The sequence below is a fragment of the Arctopsyche grandis genome, chromosome 3 (genome assembly GCF_051622035.1).
Source record: "Arctopsyche grandis isolate Sample6627 chromosome 3, ASM5162203v2, whole genome shotgun sequence".
In the NCBI taxonomy this organism is placed as follows: Eukaryota; Metazoa; Arthropoda; class Insecta; order Trichoptera; family Hydropsychidae; genus Arctopsyche; species Arctopsyche grandis.
This window is the reverse complement of record NC_135357.1, coordinates 7,776,863-7,803,267: the sequence shown is the minus strand read 5'-3', so window position 1 is coordinate 7,803,267 and position 26,405 is coordinate 7,776,863. Positions and strand designations below refer to the sequence as shown.

Sequence of the window (26,405 nt, the reverse complement as noted above, 5' to 3'; positions counted from 1 at the left end):
TGGATTTAAAAATATTCTTTTTTTAAATAAATATATATAGTCGATTTAAAATGTAATAAATCTCGTTGAATGCGACACACAAAAACACGCTTGAAATGAAGCGAGCAGTAATAATGTCTTTAGCACGTGTCGCTTCTTCTTTAAAACGAATCTAAAGCAACCCTGGAAAATAAAACGAGTAAACAAGCAATGACGATTGATAGGTGTGGAATAATAATTTTAAACCGATTTGCAGGAACAAATTAGTACACACGTGGATGTGGGAAATTTCAAGCGAAAAATAATAAAAATCGGGTAAAGTTTCAACGTGGCGCCACTGCGAAGAAAAGGCGTCAATTATATTATACATATTTCGGTCTCAGAATTATATTTTCAATAGTATTTTTGCATTTGATCGATGGCCGATTTCGTAAAGTGGCGCCGTCGGGACATTTTCCGGAAAATTAGTGGCATAAATCGACGGCGATTTATAATTTCCTCTGAACGACGACGCTTTTCCGACTTAATTTTTCTAAAGCGTCGCATTTTTGCAATCGACGATACACCGCTGTTTTTTATTTATAATATTTACATTTCATATCGAATTTGGGGCGAAGTGTTCTTGCCCTGGTGTGTTCAAATTAGTAAAAATCTATTGTGGTACTACTGTGGGATTTTTTAGTATTGCTACTTCACCGCGATTAAAATCTTTATTGTCTGTCATGTTGTTAATTATGTATCTCAACAAAGATATAATAATTTCCCGTTGCTTTGAAATAAAAATGATATGGCGTTGAAAGCACAAATTGAGATGTCACTGGCTAGTCACTCCAGAGTTCCAGATCATGGATCATAAATCATAATTAGATTTAATGATTGACAGTCAATTCAATTCATTGATATCGGACGATAATGTGATTACTTTCGATACATGAATTTGTACTGCATGCAAACATGTATGTGTCTTCTCATGTTATCTTATCTTTAATCCACTGAGCAAATGCTTTACTGTGCCATTGTGCTGGACTTCAAGTGTCCAGTTAAAAATTTATGTATAAATAATGCAAAATTTTCGAGGTAATTTATTGTAATTAGCTATTAAAATCATTTCAACGTGTGTTAAACGTCGAATAATATAAAGTAGAGCCGTCATTCCAAAGCGGATATCATTCTCACACTGACCATTGAGCGCAGCACGTACTGAATTCCCTCTTTCTCTCTCGCATCTAAGGCAGGTATGCAAAGTATATAATACTTCCCGCGCAAATAATTATTTCTGTTGATATTGATCACTGTTTTTATTTCCTAATAGCACAACTCGAATTATAAAGGTTTCTATAAGGAATACATAAACTATGATGATCCGGCATCCAGTAAATTTGGAGAAATAAAATAAAATATAAGTTCTGGTCACTCGCTATCAATCACAGTGCGGTAAGTGTTAAGGGCGCAGACACACATAGTGGTTTCTTTTAAACATGCCTGATCTATGCCATGGCTATCTTGGCTGAAACTCACCTCCTGGAAAAGCTTTCGGTGATATATTTACCTTGCATTGACACAAGGTTGACAGTTATCGATAACGATGGTTACTATATTTGATGAAATAAAGGAAAAAGTTGTCAAAATAATAATATCGTACGAATTAACAATGACGTGAAGATACGCCCATCACAGTTGGAGTCTACCTAGACAAGCCGTGCCGTACGATTCCATTATGTACATTATTTAATAAGATTTTGATTCATTGAATCATAGTATACCAATTTGTAAACAAAAGCGTTAGGTGGCAGACAAATTGCTAATTTAATTAAAAGCGTTAAGCTAATTTAATTAAATGCAACACTGAAGACAAATTTTTCTCAAAATAGAACATTGAAATTTGTTTCATATTTAAAATTAAACTAAAAATTTATTCAAATTTAGCTTTTAGTCGTTTGTATGTATGCACGTAAATATAATTAATCCACAAATGAAAAATTCAGCTCAACGACATTGTTAAATCGGTCGTGTCAATTTCCGCACCGATTACGAATTTCGCTACCTACAATTTAATTCAAAATTACAGAGGCGAAATTAATCAGATTATCCGTGTGGCTTTGTATACATGTGAATAATTATAATTGAATACCTAACGGCGAAATTGCTTCGCACGACATAATTACAACTTATTTACCCAATAAGTACTCGCCGTTCGCAGTTGGGGAGCCGTTGATCTGGAGATGCGACTCCCGATTAATCAACCAATCTAACTAATTACGTACTGTTCGGTCAAAACTAACGGTTAGTGAATCGGTTTATCGGTTCGTTGATTAACCTTTCCCATTGTACTAGTCGTTTGTAGCTGTTTACTTACTTCCTTTTGATCTTTGCGCTTAATGCGGATCCACAAAACGGTCGTTTGATTCAGTCGTTATTGTGCGAAAATTTCTACTGACAAAGCGTTGCCATGCAGATGTTACGACTCCATGTTCCGCTCGTGTATAATTGATCGTCATTTACTTAATATTAATTTTAGATGATGTATTCTAAACACTTGAAATGTGAGACTATCCTTGAATTCTGCGATCATTCAATTAGGCAGCTGTGTTAATATCGATTATGATGATTTCGTAATTTAATTTTTCTCGCACACTTCACTCCTCTGTCCACTTATTGTAATCAGGTCACATCGTTAAATTTTTCACCGGTCTCTTTCTTGACGTTTTAGATCTAGACTTTTGTCATTGACGGTATACAGATTTTGTCTACAGACAGATCGGCAAGTCTAGTAATTTGTATAGCAAAATATAAGGCAACACTACTATTGATTGAATGCGTATTTGTTTTTCAAGGACTTATCAGCTGAATATGTTACGAAACGTTGCACACTCACTCCTATGAATCTTTGAGCTAAAGTAGGACGCTGAAAGGCTTCTTCCTCTTCTTTCTTCCGCTTAAAGAATTTCCTCACAAATCTAATCTGTTTCTTTATTTATTTAAAATACACATTTGATTTCTTTATACATACACACGCAATATATTTTTGACTCAAATTAGATCGTTTCTTATCAGAGTTTGACTTAATTGTTGAAACATTTCTTCACAAAATTGGCTACATACTCTATTTGTCACACTATTTTAATTTAAAAAAATATTTTAATCAATCTTAAACGTTTCATACACACCGACAAAACCCACGTACATACATATAAGTGGCGTGCCGTGGAAATCTTCCTGTTTTTACAAGCTTTTTACTAGCTTTACTCTGTGAGTTCAGGACATTCCAGCCCGTCAAAAATTTGTGATCTGATACTAAAAAACTTCCACTCTTCATATCACTTTGATATCTTACCGACATGCGGGGGTTAGCTAACATAGATGTAATCTAATGTCTCCGGCACGAAGCTAGATGAGTTTAATCATTAACGAACTTATTAAAAAATACATCGGAAACATCAGATCTGAGCGATGACAGCTAGATATTCATACGCAACTTTGCAACTCAATTAAACAGTGGTAAAAGGTACTTTTTTTTCACTCTCACTCTCATTTCATATAAACTTTATGAAATGAGAGTGAGACCAGCTTTCATACTTTCTCATATACGTTTTTAATTTACTAATAGATTAAATAATGTTGTCAATATGATCTCAAAATTTCATTTGATAAAAGAATCCTTGTTCGGCAAAAACATTTTCAGAAATGAAGCGTGGCAATCAGTTGCTCCGCAAATCGCCCATATATTGCTTTTAGCATTGCTTGCTACGATAATTATCACAGCAAGCAATTTATCGAGCAATTTATACTTGATAAATTGCCCGGCGAATACGACAAATTTCCAGATACACTACTCTACGAAAGACTGTATTTTGTTTAAATACAAAAGTTTTACCGAGGTGTATCTTAGCAGCTTCAGTGAAGAACGAAAATTATTAGTTGTATCGTTTGAAGTTTTTCTAAATACGATCTATTTCGATTCTGCTTTCTTCAAAAAAGCTCTTTTATCTTAAACGCGCGTTAAAAACATAACACACCAATAGTTTGTTTCGCTATCTGTATACAGATTAGTCGGAATTCCGGCGATAGGACAAGTAAGATTTACGCATGCAAAAAACACAAAGCGACAACTTCAGCAACTTTATCTAGGCAAGTTCGTCCGCAATCGTTCGACAGCATCCTGTTTTCTCAGCGATACAACGGCCGGTCACAAATCAAAACAATCATTTGTCGGAAACTTTCCTTCAGTTCTCCAGTTCATTAAGTGCTGAAATTCCCATTGGCGAGTCCGAACCGGGAATTTATCTCCGGCTATAAAGGGACCAATCTGTTATCGTCCAGACCCGTCCGCCGTAAATTCCATCAATCTATTTTTATGCCGCAATTTTTCTTTGCTAACTTGCCTTATTGCATTTTTCTCACTAACGGGCACAAATAGTGACCCTGCCCTGTTACGACGACAGGATCACATTACTGATATTATTCCGTCAATATTATACAAGTAATATTTTTACTTGTCGACAAACGTAAGACATCTATCTACGAATGCTAATAAGCTCACGGAATAAAAATTCACTTAATGCGTTATCTTTTAAAAGATCTCTCTCTCGGATGAAAACGACGTTTTAACGGCCTCCAATTAAAGCTGAAAGCTGTTTCTTTATGTATTATAATAATTAATGAAACGCTTGATAGTGTATATACAAATTACTTCTATCACAACATTTGAACATTTTTAATTAATTATTTATTTTTTTATTTTTTCAGGTAAGCGCTTCTGTTTGGAGTTGTCTATAATTTCACTTTGATCAAAGGTGACTTAGGTCCAGTCCCTATCAGGCTAAGGTAAATTTGGCTGGAGAATATCAACTATGCTTAATTCAGAAAAGTTTCTAGCAATCTAAAACTATATAGCTGTTATATTATATGATTCGTATCTCGATTTGAAATGTTTGTTTTGATTTTTTTTATTATCCAAAAACCAAATGGGTGCAGACGCAGAGTGGTAAGCGGCAAGTGTTTTTTATTTTAAATATATTTCATAATAGAAATCGCTAGCACGCCTGATCTATGCTTTGGCAAATCCATGCCAAAACTCATCCGCTGGAGTGTTTTCGGTGATATTTTATCCTTCTATTGATATAGGTTTGACAATGCTTGATAACGGTGATTCGCATATTTGAATAAATGTAGGAGAATCTTGTCGAAATAATAAGATCGTACCAATTTAGCATGACATGAGGGTACGCCCATCACAGCAGGAGTCCACTTAAGCAAGCCGCGCCGTACGATTCAGCGCTAAGATTGTCCTTATCCCCATCATCACTGTATAATTGTATGGGTTTCTGTCACCTTTGTAATTGCATGTTGAATTTAAATGATCCCATAATACCGAAATTTGGACCAATCTTTTTTTCAAATGCTGATTCCACCCACTGCCCCCTTATTATTGAAATACAGTTCGTTTAAACGATTTAAAGCTTTTATATGTGAAATGATTTTAAATTAAAGTTGAAATAAATTAACTTTTATTTACATTTGAAAACGTGACGGCTATTTGTATCATTGGCGTAGATACAATTACCTTATATGTTCTGTTAAAAAAGTAGCTTTACTATTGTTAATGAGTCGCCAAGGGATGGTAGAAAGAGCTTTATGGTTAGGTAGCTGTCGTCGCTCCAATCTGTCACAAGATTTCGATGTATTTTTTAATGAGTTCGTTAATGATTAAATTACGATAGTTTCATGTCGGAAACATTAGCTTACTTCAATGTTAGCTATATCGATAAGATATCAAAAGTTATCTGAAAAGTGGAAGTACTTCAAAATTGGATTATAATTTTTTGACGGAATGAATGCCACTGAACTAACAGAGTGATGCTAATAAAACGTTTGTAAAAATAGTTCTATTTGCGAATTACGCTCTTTGAACCTCATCATGAAAACTTTTGTGTGTGTAGAAGAACATATTTCGGCCATCATCATCAATCTCCAGAGGGAACGTTTCAAAAAGACTTTCGCTCAAATATAATATTTGAACGCACTAGTTTGTTTTAGGGGTGAAAATCATCTCATTGACCAAATAGAGTGACAGTATAATATTTTACCTTTTTCGTGACATATTGACATATTTTTAAATAAATTCTAAATTTAAAATATGTATGTATTTAATCTTCCGTATTTATGTGTGTATATATTTCAATATGAAGTTATTGCGGTCGTCGTACATTTAGTATGTAAGTGCATCTTTTCGTCGGGTACTCAAATGCATCTCTCGATGCAGTTCGAACGCGACTTTTCGAGATGCACTCGCGCCCCCTCTAACTGCCCAATAATTTACGCCCACCGATCTAAACAAATCGGTGAAGTTTTATTTATCGCCCGCACGGACGCCCTTTTCACGATAAATAAATTCGACGAGTCTTTACCCCGTATCGTAAATGTATCAAAATTTAATAAACAACGGTCGGTTGTTTTATTTACGTGCTTGTAACTATTTTCGGGCCCTTCCCGAAGTTTCGACTCGTATGGTTTTAAATCGATGCGAATGGTTATTTTCAATGTTGTACGGATGCAGCGAAAGGTAATCAATTTTTAATAGCAGGTGTTGACGGATACTATCGTTGCGTATGAAGTTGAATTGTGACGCATGCTTAGTAAATATTATTGTTTTCTTTATCCACATACACATACACGCAGAGTTAAAAAATGTGGGAATATTGTTTTTTTATTTCGATTGTACGGATTTTTTTTATTTAATATTGTTCCATGGTACCATTTTTGGGTGACCCCTTAGCGACATAAATGATATTAAACTTTTACATATATCGATTATAAATTTGGGATGCGGTGCATCCGCTCTAAAATCGCCAGACAAATTGAACGACAGATTAACGGACGGCTGCTTTAAATGCAATTCTCGTGTTCTCAAATGATAGATTGCACATCAGATGACGGGTAACCTTTCGATGTGCACAGATGCAATTATTAAAATGGTAATTATTAAAATAGAGTTTGATCTTTCAGGCGAGTTTAATAAGGCAAGATTCGATAAGTTCCAATCAATTAATCAATCAATTTCTAGACTAGAATACCCCCTTAATCTGTCGTCCGTTCATCTGGCGATTTTAGAGCGGATGCCCCAAACCCATAAATTTGAAATCGTATTCTAGTAGTAGATAGTATGGTTTTGTTAATCTGATGAGGAACCGTTTCCGGCAAAATCTGATAGGAAACGATCAACTTGGAGCCACAAATTTCCAATTCTAACCTGCAGCGCTACAGAAATACTTGGAATAAATTCTTTTCAATCGAGATCATCTCGATGAGAACCTCTCGATGATTGGCATTAACGCAACCACCGAGCTATACTGCTGGCAAAATGTTACTCAATAGTTTCTTAAAGAGCATATAAGGCGTGGTGCGTGTTTTTTTTTTCTAGATACTTTTAAACATGCGACAAAACCGCAGCACCCCTAGTCCATATACATGGTAAACAGTTCCAAAAATCACCCCCTACTGTGTTTAGGTGATATTTTATCCTTGTATTTATCCTTGCTTGCCAGTGATCGATAACTATGATTCCCATATTTGAAGAAATGTAGGAGAAACTTACGTATACACGTGTGACCTCCCAAACATATGCATTCTGCACGTGCAACTACACCCGAATTCGGTTTGAGGAACACCCACTGTTTACAAGCCAGGGACGTGACATCCCATACCACTCAGTGTGTTTTTGCCCTAAGTCTCACGTATAGTTTCTGTCTACATTATTTGTCTACGATAGAGAAATTTCTCAATTTTATTTTTGAATATCTTTTATCAAACTAGAAATTTTAGTTTAAATGGGAATTTGAGTTCGTTGCTATTATAATATGACAGATAAATATACAGACAGAGACTTGTATGCATGTGCTTTAGAATCATCAAAATTTATATTATTTTATAACGATGTCGAACTTTGGCTGCAATATGTGTGTGATTTATGTACATTTTCTATTATGAAATTATATGAATATCCAATGAAGAAATTTTCATTACAATGCGAGCATGTTAGCACGAAACGAATTTCGTGCCCGAATAGTCATATGTTCGGATATTATCCCTGGAATTAAAATGATTGATAGTGTACTTAACAAATTTAATGGGTCGTTTTATTAATCCATTCTGTCATAACAGTTTTGAAAGCCTTGTCGTCGACCCGTAAGATTGAATCAAATTATATAGAGGTTTTACCGCTTGAGTGCTCACAGAGCGCGTGTAAACATCAAATATATTTTTATTGAATAAAATTGTATACACGAGTACATACACAGGTGGAAAATTGATACTCGACCTCGGTACTTTCCCCATATGTGTATTCAAATTCGTACTTTTTCATATTTGAAATCTTTGCGTAGAAAAAAAACATATTTACGAGTGAATTTTCGTGTTGAGATAAGCCGCTGCTGAGTGATGTGTTTTGAAAGCTTCGATGCGTGCGCGAAATATTGTGAAATTTCAACGATTTTTATTCTAGAAAATGTATTGACAACAATTCAAAAAGCTTGTTTTTGTCAACGTGTTAACGTAGCTTAACGTCTTCCCCGTATACGGAGCGAACGTGGTTTTTCATTTAATTTCTTCGAAAAGTAAAAGAAAATCGCGTACGTATCACTTGCCAGTTTATTTATTGCTTTTTTTGCGATGTTTTTCTTTTACGGTATCGTAAACGCACACGAATCGACATGTTTATGTAACTTTGTTCTTGGCGCTATAAATTCATCTGTACGTATAATGTAAGGTTTGGTCGAGTTTTTGGTTTACACGACATGTTTAACCCCCCACGCTGTGCTTTATTATATATGTATTATATTTTATGTACTGGATATATGTACGTAATGTTGGAATATTTGATAAAATCTTACTCTGCGGGGGTTTCACCAATTTTGGTAGACCTTATAGAGTTGTAAATTTGATTTGCGAAAACTCGTCGAACCACTATCTGTATACTTTGATTTTTTTTGAACTATTTGTGTATTCGTAGTTGAGCATGTGTGAGGCTCTTTCGATAGGAAAGCTTCAATTTTCGTTTGAAAATTTTATTATGAAAGTTAATTACTATTTTAACTAGATTGTTAAAATCATGTTTGTACATATTATACGTACATATGTGCATAAGTGCTTTAATTTAATTGTGAATTTTCCATAAAATTTAAAAAAATACTTTGAATTTTATTTCGTTACGAACGCTTTCCGTTTATTTGAAATGCAAGTGACTCTAATACATATATGAAATTTTAAGTAAACGAATATCATAATATAAATGAATTAAACCATTTTTTTTGTGTACACCAAAAATGATAATTAAATATTCGAAATTTATTAACGCTTATGTTAGATTTGGGTCAGTTTTTTAAACCTATGTACGTCCTTACTAGGAACTCCAATTATTCGAATATTAAATATCGAATAGTAGCTTTAAATTATTTATCATTTAGTTTTGAAGATATTACCAAATTTTTAAGAGAATCGTAATCTGGTTCATTAAATAGAACTAAATGTGCTGTAGATTGAAAATATAAAAAAATAATTCCGTATGAAAAGTATTTGAATATTCGGATAAGTAATTATTACAAATTATTAATTACATATGTACATATTATTTAAAATATAAATTTAATAAATGCCTACGTACATATGTACATATATGTACCATTTTTAAATGTCGGTATTCAATTAATCAATAACTTAAATCACATTTGTCAATTATTACTATACTTGGTCAGAAATTATAGTGAAAATTTTAAAATTATATTATAATAAACCGTCAGCTAAAATAAAAATAAAAAATAAACGGTCAATACATTCGGGAAGTAGACAATCAGTAATTATAATGACGTCTTAAGCGAAGACCGTGTGAAACGTAAAGGAGGTTTGTAAAAAATGGTTAGTTATATACGTATATCGATTAGTGAATGTTTTAATTGTCAGTACTTTTATTAAATGGTAAGTTTTTTTTCCAGTTGGTTTGTTATTCGATTTAATAGAATTAACATTTTGTTGAATCCAATATATTTACTCACCAAACTGATAAATGAACTGACCAAATGCGAATATAGATATTTTTGTAGTTACTTATCACCGAATCAAAATGTATTTCCAGTAATTAAGAATTGTCCACAAATTTCTTTGCCCATTTTGAATAATTTATTTCTAGCTTAGAATCTGGCAATTTTTCTGTCTTAGTAATTAATAAAATAATATATGTACATATATATACATATGTATCTATATATAACCATTTGGAGCTTTTTGGTTAGACCGTCTCTGACGTCCTTTGTTTTCATAAACGGTCGGAAAATTCAGTTACGTTGACACGCTTTTCCGCATAATTCACCGGCACAATGTAGCTTTTATTAAATGCCAAACAGTAAATGTGTATCGCGCTCGCACACGTACCCTATCAAAAGAAATTTTAACAAGTTTTAATGTCACAGTGTAAGTACTCGCCTCGTCGATTTTATAATCGGTTCGCTCCGAAATAAAAGCGCACATCAAACTCAGATGAAAATGCGAACATACGCGTGACACGTTTTCCCCACAAGACCATATATCATATGTGCACGTACTTTCTATTCGACGAAATTTCATTTCGCGCTAGGTTGATTTTAATATTTTGTAACGCGCTTGTATGTAATTATGGTATATTTTTAGCATGGGCTGCTTATCATATTCCTTTACGACAAACGTGTCAGTGTTTCGACGCATGTTACTTAGTCGTTAGAAATAGACGTTAAATAATGGTCACCCCAAGGGGATGTGTTGCGTACTGACAGCGAGACCGTAGGAATAGGAAACGATTGCATACATACATATGTATGTATATACATAGATGCAGTTTCAGGATATGCATTCTAGTTGCACTTGCGTTCGTCAACCAAACACACCTTACCGGTAGTAAAAATAGCAACGGTTCAGCGATCGTCAACCGTATCTAAACGCAAGAAGAGTTTGCCGTAATCGTCTTGATTACGTGTGACTCATAGTGCAGTAACAGGAAAATTCCACAGTTAAATAGTTCCTTTTATGGATTTAGAAGATAAATCTTCTATGATGCTTATTCTAGTTGTGCTATGTTGTTGGTTTTATGCGATTGAATAATATTGTTTTAATTTGACGTTAATGTTGCATATAGATTTCAATTATAATTGTACAAATCAATGAATAATATTATACATCCATCGATGTGTTATTATTATTATTATTTTTACATATTTTTGCCAATATTGACCACTGACTATTTTAGTTCAAATGAACTAACCCACAAAAGAAAAATTTTGACTTACATATATAATATTACATGAGTTATGTATGTACATAGTTAGTTTTATGTAATTCTTATAGTATACATATTTATGTATATGTCGATTTATTGTCTTCTTAAAAATAGGCTATTCTTTTTGTTTGGAGATGAATATTTTTATCGTTTGTCAATGTGAATTGTCCCGGAAAATATACTTAGTGGTTTTCCCTTTGTCTCCTGGATGCGATAAAAAAAGATAGAATTGGATAATAAATTGACGTGTAGGAAGAATATTAGTCGTTGCCAACTTTCGTTCGGAACCATCTCGACAAGTAAATCAGATGAAATCGGAAAACTCTGACAGGAGATTGCCGACTTGTACATATTATATTTTGATTGCGATGCGAATGATGCCAAGAGCAACATTACGATTGAATAAATCTTGTGACCAAATCGAGAATCGAAACACGAATCTTTGACTCGCACTGACTTATCTACAACATAACTTAAGGCCAAAGTACTTTTAGCACCTAACTAAGTACCAAATGATTCACAGTAGGTAATAAACATGTCCAAAATTCAATTTCGTAAAATTTTCTTAGAAAAACAACGACAACATTCACTCAATGACCGACCGGCGTTAACAACTTCAAACCGGAAGCTGATGGGTGAAAGAGAGCACACGTCTCCGGTCGTACCAATTCATCTTCCAGAAATAAACGCGTCCTACTAGAGAAGACAGCACGTAACTCTATATTTAGACACGACATTTTAACACTGTCGATTTATCGCAGTGCACGCGCGAATGCGACGCAATTTTCCGAGAATTTCCCAGGTGCATTTTCGCCTCGTCGAACACATGCACAGAGCTCCATTTTCTACGAAGACGTCTCCGTTTTTTCTTATGCTAATCGAGTGCATTGTTTCAAAATAACGCAAGCGATGCAATATCGAACTGAAATAGTATTGACGAGGTGAAATTTAATACCATTCTCACATCATAGACCGCACGTGTAATTAACCACAATAATTACACATTATAATATATTGTATCATTGTGGCCATACAAGGCGATTCATTAATATGCATGACCGTATGTGAGATAATGTTATAGGTTTTTGCTCATCCCATTTTCACGTGAATTTCCCACGCTATTTTTACGTTGAATTTTTCATTCTCGGAAACGAAACGCTCCTTGGTGCATTTTGGAAGAATGCATATGTATGTACATTCACAAAGGCAACTGTCCAATTTTTGATGCAATTGTAATGCACAAGAAAACACATGCATACATATTTTAGCACTATGTTCGTGCAATTTCGAAACCAGGTCAAACGCAGTCTTAAGCGGTTTCATCACATTGAATTTCTTTTGACAACGCATAATCGTAGTACATTTTAAAGTTGTGGCAATAATTCACATGTTGATTGGATAAGCAAGATTTGATAATGTTAGTGTGTAAATTTTATTCATAGTAACAACAAAGTTGCTCAAGTCACTTTAAAAGTGATATAGTAACCACAGCGTAGTGTATTGCATACCAGTAGATAAATGTCTTGTCTTGTGGTTATTAAAAAACACAAATTGACCGTCTCCTGTTATAATTTTCCAATTTTTCTAGCTTAATAATCAAATAAATCGGTATCCTCCCCCTCAGTTTCTCGCAAATTCAAGGTACTATCATCTCGAATTGGTTAAATCTTATAAATGCTACCTACATAATGAATTTCGCCAATTTGCTGTGTATCAATAATTTTTTTGATCGTCTATAGATGTCTCTATTTGTACTGTTATGTTTAAAAAATTGTTAGTACTAATGTACAAAAACAATTATGTGTCATCTTGGGGTAATTCCTGTCATGACACATATGATATGTAAAATAAAATAAAATATAAATATAAGCAACAGTTGCTTTATTTGTTGCCGTTTCTACCATTTGGAGGAAAACAGTATAATCAATGAGACTACGAAGATTAACTGTTGCCGAACGCCCACGTGTGGTCTAAAGTTTATACAATTTTGACAGTACTAGACGTTTTGATAGTTTCGGTGACATCAGGAATCTCATAAATGACATTAAGTCTTGCAATATTTATAATGTTGCTTCTATATATTATTTACTGTGTGCTAAACGTCAACAAAATTTACATAATCTAACTAGCTAGTTTGTGTTACATATTGTATATTGTACTTTTCAGTTTGGCAATATAAATGTTGCTTCTGCTCTTATCGTTCTTAATTCCGAATATTTTATCAAGATACTTAAACAATAACAAAAATATTATAAAATAATTTAAATATATGAACTTACAAATTTAACATGCGATGTATAATAAACCAACTATTTGCTTCGTTCGTCTAAATATTGTAAATGTGTTGATTTGATTGTCAATTTAACTTTATTACCCAGCCCATAGCTCGGTGGTTAACGTATAATACTTTCTAACATATTGCTACTGTCTTTTTGAAGTCAATCGCTCGAAATTCGTATCATTTAGCAAGATCAAATTTAAACATAGAAATTTTATTTTGTTGCTAAAAATTGACACAGATTCTTCGGTGATAGATCATAATGTACATACATATGCACACTTTCGACTTGCGTCAATGAATTGCGTATCCGTGCCTGTTATCCGTATTGAATCAGCACTTGATTCATTGGTTGCCTCTGCAGTTACATACAACGAGTTTTTATCTTGTGCCAGTTTTCGGCGAAAAACTTCCGCGAAAGCGCGTGTCCCACTACTTAACCCACATCTCGCCGATCGAAATGCATAGCCAAAATTCGTTCGATTTATGTACCTATCGATCTCAATAGGAGCGAGATGCTGTGGCCCCCTCCGGTGATGCTTGGTGGTGGTGGTGGTGGTGATGATGATGATGATGATCATGTTGCCGGACGACCTTGAAACATTCCATAGAATGCCACCCACTGCCATTTGAACCGAAACAATGATTGCATTTCGACAGAATCGCGAAATTCTCAAGCGTGGGTCGGATCGAACCTTCACTTTCGGCAGAACAATTACTACGAGTCTATTAGCTAATCGATTTTATCGTTAATTATCCGTGTTAGGTTTTATTATTGTGATTTTTTTTCGGTAATATTGCAACGTTATGGTTTTATCTTCTTTTTTGATCAACATTTTTTATAAAATGTTTGGTATTACTTTTAAAAAATGGCTAATATCTTATAATAAAAGTATAATAAAACCGTCAAACTTCATATAAAGAGTACAAACATTACGAAGTGGGTAGAGAATTTTACATAATTTGTATACAACATCGTTTTATCTCCTTTTGATTGAAACACTATAATCAGGGTGAACATACGTCCCGTTTTGCCCGGGACAGTCCCGTTTTTTACGAGCTTTGCGTTCATCCCGTCGTTTTCGTAAAATAGTTTTGTCCCAATTTGTCCCGTTTTGAGATTTTTTTATTCCCTCTTCGTTTTACTCATAAGAGTCTTAACATAATACAATTTTAAAGTAACATTTAAATATTTTGTTACATATTTTACGTGTTTCTGAAAAAATAATCGCTTTGTGCTATTATTTTCATCATAATTATTTTTAAATATCTGTAAAATACAGTATAATATTATATTTAATTTCTTCTTTTAAAGAAATCTTCGTTCTGGTAAAAATCATTATTTATTATTATAAGTTTGGGGTGTACGGATATGATTTAAAGGTAATACAATATGTACAAGCTTTTATATTTGGTCATATAAAAAAATTCGTTTAAGACTAATTTAAGTTTTACATTTTTGTAATTTTTTAATATTATTTAACAAATTACATTTTTATACTATTATCTTATTTTTTATTACAATTTTTATTTAATTTTTTTTTATTTAGCACTAATTTATGTTAATTTATTATCACAATTCATCTTAAGTATATCTTAATGGTTACTAACCCAATGATCATTATCTAGTGCTTAAGGCATAATCGAAAAAAAGCCCAAAAACCTTTTTACAATTAACTTGGTGAGGAAACGCAGAAGATCGCATTGATTGATCGATCTTTTAGATGCCGAACAAGATAGGCTCTCTCTATAAAAATTTGGACATAAATAGACAAACTTATGGGGGGGAATTCTTTAATTTGTACCAACTTTTTGAGAACAGGTTGGTACCCATACTCGAATATTATAGGGCTAATGACTTTTAAAATGTATCACATTGGATGAAATACCTACATGATTAATGAAATGACTATTCGAGCCATATTTTCAATTCCGATGAAAGCATCTTTAAATCTTCTCCTAATTACTCCATCAACGCTTCAATAAACGTACAAACACACTTCATTCCGATTAAGGCAATCTTTATTATGATTGGAGCAACCGAATAAAGCCACTAGTATGTAAATTGAAACCTCTCAGACAGTCTATGTTTCTTATATAAACAGCTATAATAACGAGATAACATACTGAGGATATATGTATTTTAAAGTCTACTATTTAGAAAAAGTACCAATAATTACGATCACAGAGTCCGCCGGCAATGTCGTCTGTTAAATTGGTCCATCAAAGGTGGCACACAATTGCAATATAAAATTTGATTATGGAACACAAGATCTATAGAATACGATACGACTCGTACAGCAACTGGATAACTATAGGCATCATTCTCGTTAAGGCATTTCACGGCCATCTTATAAAACCGAAGCACAAATTCGTTCTACTATTACGACACGTATCACGAAACGTACCTATCTATTTAACACACATGCACCGGTAATAATGGGCCCCTCGAATATAAATACTAATCTAATGATAAAAAATGGTAATGATACATATCCAGCATTCCGACATTGAGTACCCACTGACCAAAAAATAAAAACAAACTAAATAATAAAAAAAAGCAATCATTTTATTCGACCTTGCGTTTCGAGTTATATAGTACTAGGTGGCGAACCGAGCTCAATATCGACACGATTTTTTGCACGGTTTCTTATTGCAAAATTCATAAGATAGATTGAGTTGCTAAAGTAAAGAAGGCAGTCTGTAAAGGCGGCTGCACACGGTGCAAGTGATAAAGGGGTCAAATTAGCACGTTAATAAATGCAGACGTACACAATGCAAGTACGGGAGCTATTGTCCATGCACGGTAAGGTATTGTAGATGAAATCTTATACATACACAAAAGTTTCTCAAAATATGGACTATATAGTAAATGTGTATAGACGCAAGTCAATACCTTCTTAAACAGTGTATCACTGAAGCAGGTTTAATCATGTGTTTAATATTTTTAATCTGAACAAATGATAGATACAAATTGGGCATGTCCACTTGAGGGGACTAAACTACTTCGCTACTTACATCTCATAAACACAGCTTCCAAAAGAAAATACTTAATATACAACAGACAAATCACTTGCGTATGACGTCATGTCAACGATGGATGTAGATGAAACCTGAACAAGTAATCTATGTCCAATCTATTCAACCGAACTAACTTAAAATTTAAACTGCAGATAGACATCTGCATGATGCATACATATTCTATTTTCCAGGGGTTGTTCATGTTTTTTTAAAAGTTAATTAGGATGATAACGATTCAGTCAACATCCCAATTAATATTTTTGTTTGAATACAATTTTAATGTTATGATACAAGCTACATATAATGAAAGATATTCTTTTAACACTGAATCTTTTATTTTTATCTTATTTTATCTTTAGTATATTCAAAAAGCATTTTTAAACTTGATATTGAAAGTCGAACTTAATATTGGAACGATGAACTTGAGATGCGCGTAAAACTGTTTATTAACCCTTTGCTTTGAAAATGTGTTTGTCTGCTATGTAATTCTACAATTTTCAATATAGAACCTCCAAATTTGGAATATTATCTAACTTGGACAATATACTGGTTTTGGGAAGGTTCGGAGTCCAAAATCGCAGAGCAGAGTGTGTTTGTTCGTTCATTCGCTCACAGTACCCGATTTTATACCATAAATGTGTTTTGAAAAAGCTCAGGGCACAGGGCCAGAAAATGTATTAAAATAGATATTTGTGTTGTGCACAGCCGCCTTAATATACCGAGATGTGTCTGTATATTGATATAAATTGTAACACTTTCATATGTGCGTACAACTCAAACTAGAACGGAGTGTTCATATCTCTCAATTCGTATATTGATACTTTATGACTATTGTTAAACTAAATGTTGCTCTAGTTTTTAAATGAAAATCAGTCTATCTCTCTACATATCTATTTCCATGATGAAATTTACAACCAGTTTATTGGTCGTAGACTAGATTTCTTTCTATTAGAGTCAATTTAGCGGTCGCCTGCTGGATTTTGCACTATATTGTTATGTGTACAACACGAGTGGTGTACCGTTATATGAATATCATCATCCGTGGCCGGATCATCGGCTCGATTTGCCGGAGATCGGACGTGGAAATAATTAGAATATCGTAGATGTGTGTGATTATCGCGATACGTGATCTAGCTCTGCCTATGAAATCAACAGTGAATCATCGAAAATGACTGTACTTGTTGCTCGTCGTATTATTTTGTCGTTCTGTTTGCCTACAAAACGAATATTTATACGAAAATGTAAATACAAACGATTCTCGTGTAAGAATATAAGTTTTGCGATAAGCGAAAATCCTTCTCGTACACGTTTTACGGACGATCGAACAAAAGGATTTTTTTTTCGTTTTTCCTTAGGTCATATTTACCCTTTGAAATGTCGTGGATTCCATGTAATCTTTTGCGTCGCTATTCTTCAAACATTCAAATGCTAAAAACTTTGTATTTACTTAGTGTGAAACATCCCAAAGAATCCTATACAAATATTGATACAAAATAAGTAATCGCAAGAATTCTTTGAATATTTAAAATTACAAGATGAATCATTACATAAAAATATTAGAGATTTAAATTCTGTTTGTTAGAAAGGGGGGGGGGGGGGGACGGGACAGAAACATCCACATTAATCATTATGAAACTTATTATGGTTTCCAAGTCATATTTAACCTTCTCTTGCCTTTATACTAAAGCGTTATTGTGACCATCAACTTGCTTTGATACTACTATTAAGAGAAAGGATATAAATCAACATATCATTCATCTGGAAATCATCTAATTTGAGTATAGATCAGTATCAGTATGAAAAGTAGTGGCATTGAGGATCATAATAAACAGGCTGTAAATCAGATAATTGTGTATCATTTGTCAACGAGTCGTAACAAAATGTAGATGACCAAAGTTCAAAGCTTCAATGTGCAAAATCATCAAGAGCAGCCCTGATTTAAATATTTGTTAAATAATTACAAATGACCGTTTCGCAATGGCGCCTATCTCATTTGAATACTTGATTGTTCCGGCAACACTTTGCATTAAAAAAAAACTAAACTATGCCGAATATATATGGATAGTCTAATCTCATCATAACATCATCAATTATTTAGTACCCAAAAAAAAAAAAACCGACAACCAAACCTTCAAATGTCAACAACTACGCAGATAATAATCGTCACCCGTGTACAACAAATTGCTTTTGATTACTGACGTGTAAAGAAACACAACACCAGCGGTCATATATGTACACATAATACCCATTTTGATTCCACAATCTGGTATAACGTTCATTGATCATATCCAATTGCTCAATATTGAATAATCGTCGGTCATTACTTTTGATTGCTTCAAATCCGAACTGGTCCGAAGAAAGTGATTCTATTATTAATTGTTTGTAATGTTTTTTAAAAATTATCCCGAAGTTTCCACATCGACATTCTCGCATGATTCGTATTCGCTACGTGCGTTCAATGCAAAAGTTCATAAAATACGTACCGTGCATATCTCGGCTCATTGTTTTATCGTAATGGTGCGTTTATATCTCCGTGTATGTCTTATGGCATCTCACGTACGCATATCTTCGAAAACGTTGCCTCTCAAATGGTTGAATAGCGAATTTTCATTTTATTGAATTCATGTGGATTTCCAACGGTTTCCGTTGGAAAATTTTAAAAACCTTTAAATAAATATCTTCATAGCTAAGCTTTCAATATTTTTTCAATTATTAGTAATGAAATAGTTTTGAGTAAACTTAAATTGGAACGTATTGAATATGGATTTATAATAGAAGCCCACCATCCTTTTTTTACTTTCTCTTTTATAAAAATTTACATATCCCCATAATGACATTATGAGCTGAATTAGCGAACACTATGGTACATACATTTGAAATCATATTCAAATAGTGGTGACAAATACTAGGTAGGATGATGTTGCTAATTTCGTGAGGAACCGTTTCAACAATTAAATCGGATTAATTAGCAAACTATGATAGGTAGCGATCGACTTGGAGTCACAAATATCATAGTCTGAACAAATATCTACTACAGAAGTACTCTGAATAAACTGTTTTCAATCGAGGTCAACCCAGGGATCGAATCCGACTACCTTTCGGTGGTTAGTATGAACGAAACCACCGAGCTATACTGCTGGCTATCCGTTAAAATAATCGTTTGGAGAGATAGCTAAATATTCATCATCATCATCTTCTACAACAATTCACTATCCACTGCTGGATGATGGCCTTTCCAACACGCTCCCATTCGTTTGTTTTGAGCAACTCTCAGCCACCTCTTCTTTGCAACCTTTTACATTCTCTAGGGTACCATTCGAGCACTTCTTTCCTTCGTTTTTCGCTTCATTGCCATTTCAGTCTGTTCATTCTCTTTACTGTGTATGTTTATCAGCCACTCTTGTCGTTGTCATACTTCTTAACTATGTCTTCCGTTTCTTATCTCTTTTTTATTTCTTTATTTTATTTCAATCGAACATGTACACACTCGCTTTTACACATCGCTCCAAAGCGACGAGTGTACTAATACATAATATAATACAGTTAATACAAGCATTTTTATACAATGCGAATGTATACAAATATCATCCACATTGACATCTATGGAGAAATTTTCGCAGCTTTTTTTTGCGAACTTCAAGACGCTGAATAACTGGAGATTAGAAAGGAGATGCCAATTTACAGGAACCGTTTCAATGGAAATGAGAAAAATTGACAAACTGTGAAAGGAAACGATCGACCTGGAGTCACAAACCAAGGTCTGGCCAACAGCTATTAGTGGGAATCAAGCCGAGACCACTCCGTTCGAAAGCTTAATATGCTAATTACTAGTCCACGCTGCTGGTTATACAAATGTATGTAGATATGTATATGAATCTCACATCATCAACCATTGAGACATTCATATCAACCGTTGATCTTCAGCATACATTTTTAGATTTGCAAATCATTTGATTTGAACTGTATCATATTATGTGTATATTATGCAAGAACAAGTACACGGAGAGATCAACAGAGTCATATTATAATAAACGCGTTGCAACATCTTTATGTGTGCATAGTTGCATAATTGTGTCTCTCAGGCGGATGCTACAGTTCACGGTACATTGTCGTCGGTTCGTTAACTGCAACTGCATCTGGAAGTTTTTCGATCGAGTAACTGCATAGCAGGTGGATTGTCGGCTTCCAATAATGGCTCTCGTTTCCTCGCCAATAAAAATAAAGTTAAAATAACGGCATTTTTTGTCCACCATTGTGCGGACAACCCTTCCTTCCTTGAAGTATTGAATAATGATACTAGTTTTTATTTTATTTTATTTTCATAATGTTAACCGTTACGTTCTGAATTTATTCGTCGACGACGTGCAATGATCTGAATTTTAAATTAGACGAGTACATATTCGAGATGTACCTGCGTATGTAACTCCTTTAGCGTCATAATCTGGTAACTGTCTGTTTCGTGTTTGGAATTTGAATTTACATTATGTATATGTACATATGTATGTTTATGTATTTAGTATTTATACATCGAGTACAAAAGCCTACATTTGAATTCAGAGCGCGCTGTTTAATTTCATTCATGTTAAATATTTATTATTTAAGATGTGAAAAATAAATTGAAAACATTCAAAGTTGGTGTGCATTGCTCGCACTTCGTAGGCGTTGACGAAATTTAACCTGTAGAATGCGGTACGAAAACTGTGCGTAGGTGAGATTTTAATCCAAGATTATTTTAGTATGCATTTTTGATCAACTAATTATGCATGTGTATTATTTTTATGTCCGACGAATGTTCCCGATTTGGCAGTCCGTATTTAAATTTGATTCAACTTTACATTTATCAGATCCATCTGTCAAAAAGTAATCATAATCATATATCCATACATTGAAACTCGCATTCAACAAAGACAAAGTGTAGGAACTGGTTTGGAATCTAAGAGTTGTATATTAAATTAGTATTTTTACAGTAAAACATCTTGTTATATAAATTATGATTATTATTACAAATCAAAATTATTATTTCTGTGTGGTCTTTAAATTGTAAAAAGTGCCAATGAAATAAAAACTGCCATATTACATATGCATAAATAATGATTACTATGTCGACATAAATAATATAAATGCATCATAAATTATATGATTTTTTAAAGTATGAACACTTTATGCGCTCGCTTATTTCGGAACTGTTGGCCAACACTATCTTTTTTTCACAATAATTACACACCGACTTAAAAGTCTGCCCTTAAATGGTCACATTTTTGAGCTGCCAAAATCGCACAACGTTTGCGAAAATTCGCATAAATCTCTCACTATCCCAGATACACACATGTAAGTATTACATTAATTCAGAAATTTTGAAACATTCTCGTTTATAGCGGTGACCTAGAATTTTGCCGAAAATTTAGCTCTCTGTGTTTTCGCGGCCGCACGAACATATCGCGGAATGAAATAGCCTTTCGCAAACGCGATTAATCGCGCAATTAATTACAATAATTTATGCGAACGCTGAAATTGGTCAGTAAATGCAAAATTTGGCACGAACTAAGACGTCTCTCGGGCGGGTCTCATACCACTTGAACAGACAAGTGACACGGCCGATAATCAACACGGACGTTTGTTTGTTCTCTAACAATCCATTGGTCGGTGCTTATTTGGGTTAACTTCGAGACGCGCCGTTCTAATTATAAAACTTGAAGATGCACCGACTGCACCTGCACTCAGTCAGTGGGTCACCTCTGAAGAAAGCGACATCGAATCTTCCAGTCTCGACCAGTTTCCGAACCACCCGTCTCATATAGGTATGGCTAAAGGAGTATTGAACGACATCAATTGCACGAAAGTACAGCTTTTCGATAAGGCATTAATTTTCGAAAGTTTAAATTTTCATCAGCAAAAAATGATACTACACTATCGGATATAAAATTAAATTGGTAAAGTAGTTGTAGTTCGTAATTGAATGTTTCGGAGAACACTCACCCAGTAAATCGCTATGAATTATTTTTACCTAATAAAAATTGTTTATAATCTTTATTCAACAATATAATTTAAAAAAGTAGAGATCGTTTCATTTATAAAAGCCAACCTCTCAAAAAATATACGCAAAAGAAATAATCAGTACATTATCTCAGCGTGCGCATCTTTTAATTTGTTTCCTTGTAGGCCTTTATAACAACATAACTCAGTGGTTAGTGTGTAATGCTTTCGACTGAATCATGACTTCATTCCCTGGCTCGGTGTTGCTGGCCAGACCCTGGGTATGTAATTCCAGGTTGATCGTTTCCTACCTGAGTTTGCCAATTTATCTGATTGCATTGAAACGGTTCCAACAAATTGGCAACCTTACATATCTCTCGCAAAAATTCGAGCTAAGAGCATCGCGAATTTGCTGATATATAAAATGTTCTGAAATATTTGCCAAATTTGTCTATAGATGTTGCTATGATGCTCTCTAAAAATTATTTATCGATAATTGCAATTGGCCAAAAGGACCATTGGGGTTCAACTGTTAGACTTCCCTGGTATATGTATATGTATAAAATAAAATAAAAATAGATAGAAAGACCTTATTTTTTTTTTGATAAACTGAGAAGAAGAAGAAGTAATCAAGATCGACGCGTCTATGGGATTAAGGAATTTCTGCTGTGAAATCGCCGTTGGGAGTCTACCGGGTGTGCGCATAGACGACGCTATCCGAGTCGGTTAGAGGCACGTTTATATCCATACATATATAATATGTTTATATCCATATATAATATATTTTTTGATTTTTAAATGCTTTTTATTATTACGAAATTATGTTCACAATACACCTTATATCTATTTTAATAGCTACTGATCTACTGATCATTTTCTATTTTACAATTTTAATTTAATTTGTTTAGTAATCACAGTATTATATTATTCTAATGTTAATCTAAAGCATAATAGGAAAAATAGCTCAAAAACCTATTTACAATCCTTATAAATGTTCATAATACATCTAATACATAATATTAATTAAAGACTCTCTAAAGTCGATGACCTAAAGCAGATTGTGTTTAGGTAATCTGTGTTTATACCTGAAGGGTATAGACATTTTGTTGTAATCACCGAGACTCTTCACAAGTGTGTTAGTATGGTTATTAGTGATTCTGTCATAGAATCTACTGGTTAGTTTGTTAGTAATGTCTGTAACAAACGGAATATTATATATGGCATGCAGTTTTTTCAGGTTAGTATATATGGGTGTATTATAAATTATTTTTAGGGATTTATTTTGTATTACTTGGAGCTTGGAAAGATTAGTATTCGAGGCGTTATTCCATACAGGTGAAGCATAGGTTAATAATGGTAATATGAGCGCGCGATATAATTTTATTTTATTTAGCGTTGATAAAGAACTATGGCGATTAAATATTGGATATATTGAGGATATACCCCGCATCACCTTGCATTTCGCTGCCTCAATGTGAGGTGCCCATCTCATTCTTTTATAATATATAATATGTTTATATCCATATATAATATGAGACTTGCCAGAATCTATCACGGTGAAAACGATCGTAAAACTTCATAGAAACGCAGCGGTAGCCATGAACTAGATATCAGATAGGGATAAGGGTAGAGGGTTGTGCTATTATTAACTTCGTAGAAAAATATTTGTTTGCTCTCTTGCTTTGAACAGAGTTCGAATGGCTGATTGAATGGCCATTGCCTCGATGACCATCCGATGACTACCATGGATCCATTTGACGTCAATCGCCGAAGTCAATTTTTTACTCGCAAAAATTACCCGAAAATAAAGTAAAATGTGTTGTTTGCGCTTTATGCGTTCATTTTGAGTTAAAAAAAAATTGAACTTAATATTCAACGCGTAAAAAGAGGCGATTCAAACCCCTTAAGTTACAAATCAAAACTGTCTGATTTTTATACACATACAAATAATAAACCTCAAACGTCAAGGAATCAATTGCATAATGGAGCAATTATTTGAAGGTTTTCGTCATTGTCAACCCTCATTTGCCTCATTGACGATTGAAAGATTTGTCTCGAGCGTGTCGAATTGATGATTGATGGTCGAAACAGACAACTGTGTCGTGCCGGTGAAAGTGCAAACTCGTGCCATTTTGATCGATGCCACTAATTGACCGTCGGATGAGAGACGAAAGAGGTCGTCGTATCGGTCGTTCATTACACGTGCCTAATTACCCCCTGGGATAGTGTGTGGGCGTGTAATTTGTTAACCAACCCATCGAGCAAATAGTCTCGAAGTGTATCCTCTAACGTAGATTTCATGGGATAATAATACACTAGCTGTTTTACAGGCGAGAAATTACCTCAGAGTGAAGATTATAAATAGAGAAATATCCTAGGTAGTAATCTCTACCACAGAATAATCTGGACCTCATTTAAACAGAAATTATCGAAGACGTATTGGCTATGAAAATAAGATTATTTGAATTCATTGTTTGAACCATTTAAAAATTTAACTTTGCTACTTAGAACGAATCATTTGCGCTTTAGAATAAAATAAACTACCATGATTTCAACTACAACAAACTTACAGTGTAAATTCACAGATTCTTAACTCGCGATTTATTAAGATTAAACACCTATTATACAGATTGGGCCAACTTGGGCGGTTGCCGGTTGACACGTTACCGATCCTATTCGCGAGATCTTTAAGAGGACTGTACACCCGAAACCTTAAATTTGTTACCGTTCCTTTCTTCGATATATATATTGAGTGTATGTATATATTGAGTGAATGCGACAGTTGTGCTTCGACCAGATAAAACGTGTTTTAAATTGACAAAATCGAGGTTTCGTATTCTACTATTTTCTCCTCCAAAACTGGACCAATTTTCAAAAAAAATTCATCATCGGTATGAGAAAGATATTTTCTGTGCATTTATCGGCGTATTTTTTTTTAAATCGACCGTTAAAAACCACGCTAGACTCTTTTCGTGGGTGTAAAAAAGAGGCGATTTTATAGATGTTTGGCGGCTCCTAGCTCCTATAAAAAATAATTAATCAAAAAAATAAAACAATAGATGCACCCTAATGGATGATATCCATAGCATATTAAAAAATAATTTCTCTAGTGCCATAATTGAGCTAGGGAGAAGTATAGTACGTTTGTATGGACAAGGCGCTGCTGTCCAGCACTCTTAATGCTCAGCTTTAATGCGCATTTCATTCAATTTAGGTTGTTTTATATTTGTTCTATTGTGAAAGTAACTTATCAAATGCCCGCATTTGATATTAAAATAGTGACGTAATTTAAACAATGGATTTTTAATTTTTCAAATGATCAAGTATTTTTTATTAAATTATTAGAAATTTTTAGACTTGTTACTTATTTTATTTTTTTAAATGTACAAAATTTATATCAAAGAACATATAACTTTTTATGTGATCTTTTGTTTTATAATATAATTTTCTTTTGCTCTTTTTTTAGTACCTGTGTATATATGAAGAATTATTTTTAAATTGCATTTACATTTTTAAGTGATGAAAGATATTTTTTAATACAGACAAATTTTATGAAATGGTTGCGATAAATGCGCATTTAAATAATTGTCCCCATTCCAATCTTACAGTTCTAGGACTAGGTCTGCTTTGCTACGGCCTCGGTTTGATTTTTCCTTCTCTTGAAGTCCTCCTATTTACAGGCAGGGGCACGGAGTCTGCATCACAATCATTTTACAAGTATTGAATGTCATTTAAGATTGATACTACATTGAATAAATTTATGGATGATTATTACTTGGTATATATATATATGGGCCAATCAATGTACCAGATGTCCGTACTTAATGATATTGCTAGTCTAAAATAACGTTTGAG

The 26,405-nt window shown here is 33.7% G+C and overlaps 1 protein-coding gene across 1 annotated transcript in view; it reads left to right on the top strand.

Moving 5' to 3' along the window:
* mthl1 (adhesion G-protein coupled receptor methuselah-like 1) overlaps positions 1–26,405 on the top strand; it is a 103,539-nt gene that overhangs the window by 35,789 nt on the left and 41,345 nt on the right. The gene's annotated exons all lie outside the window — the stretch shown is intronic.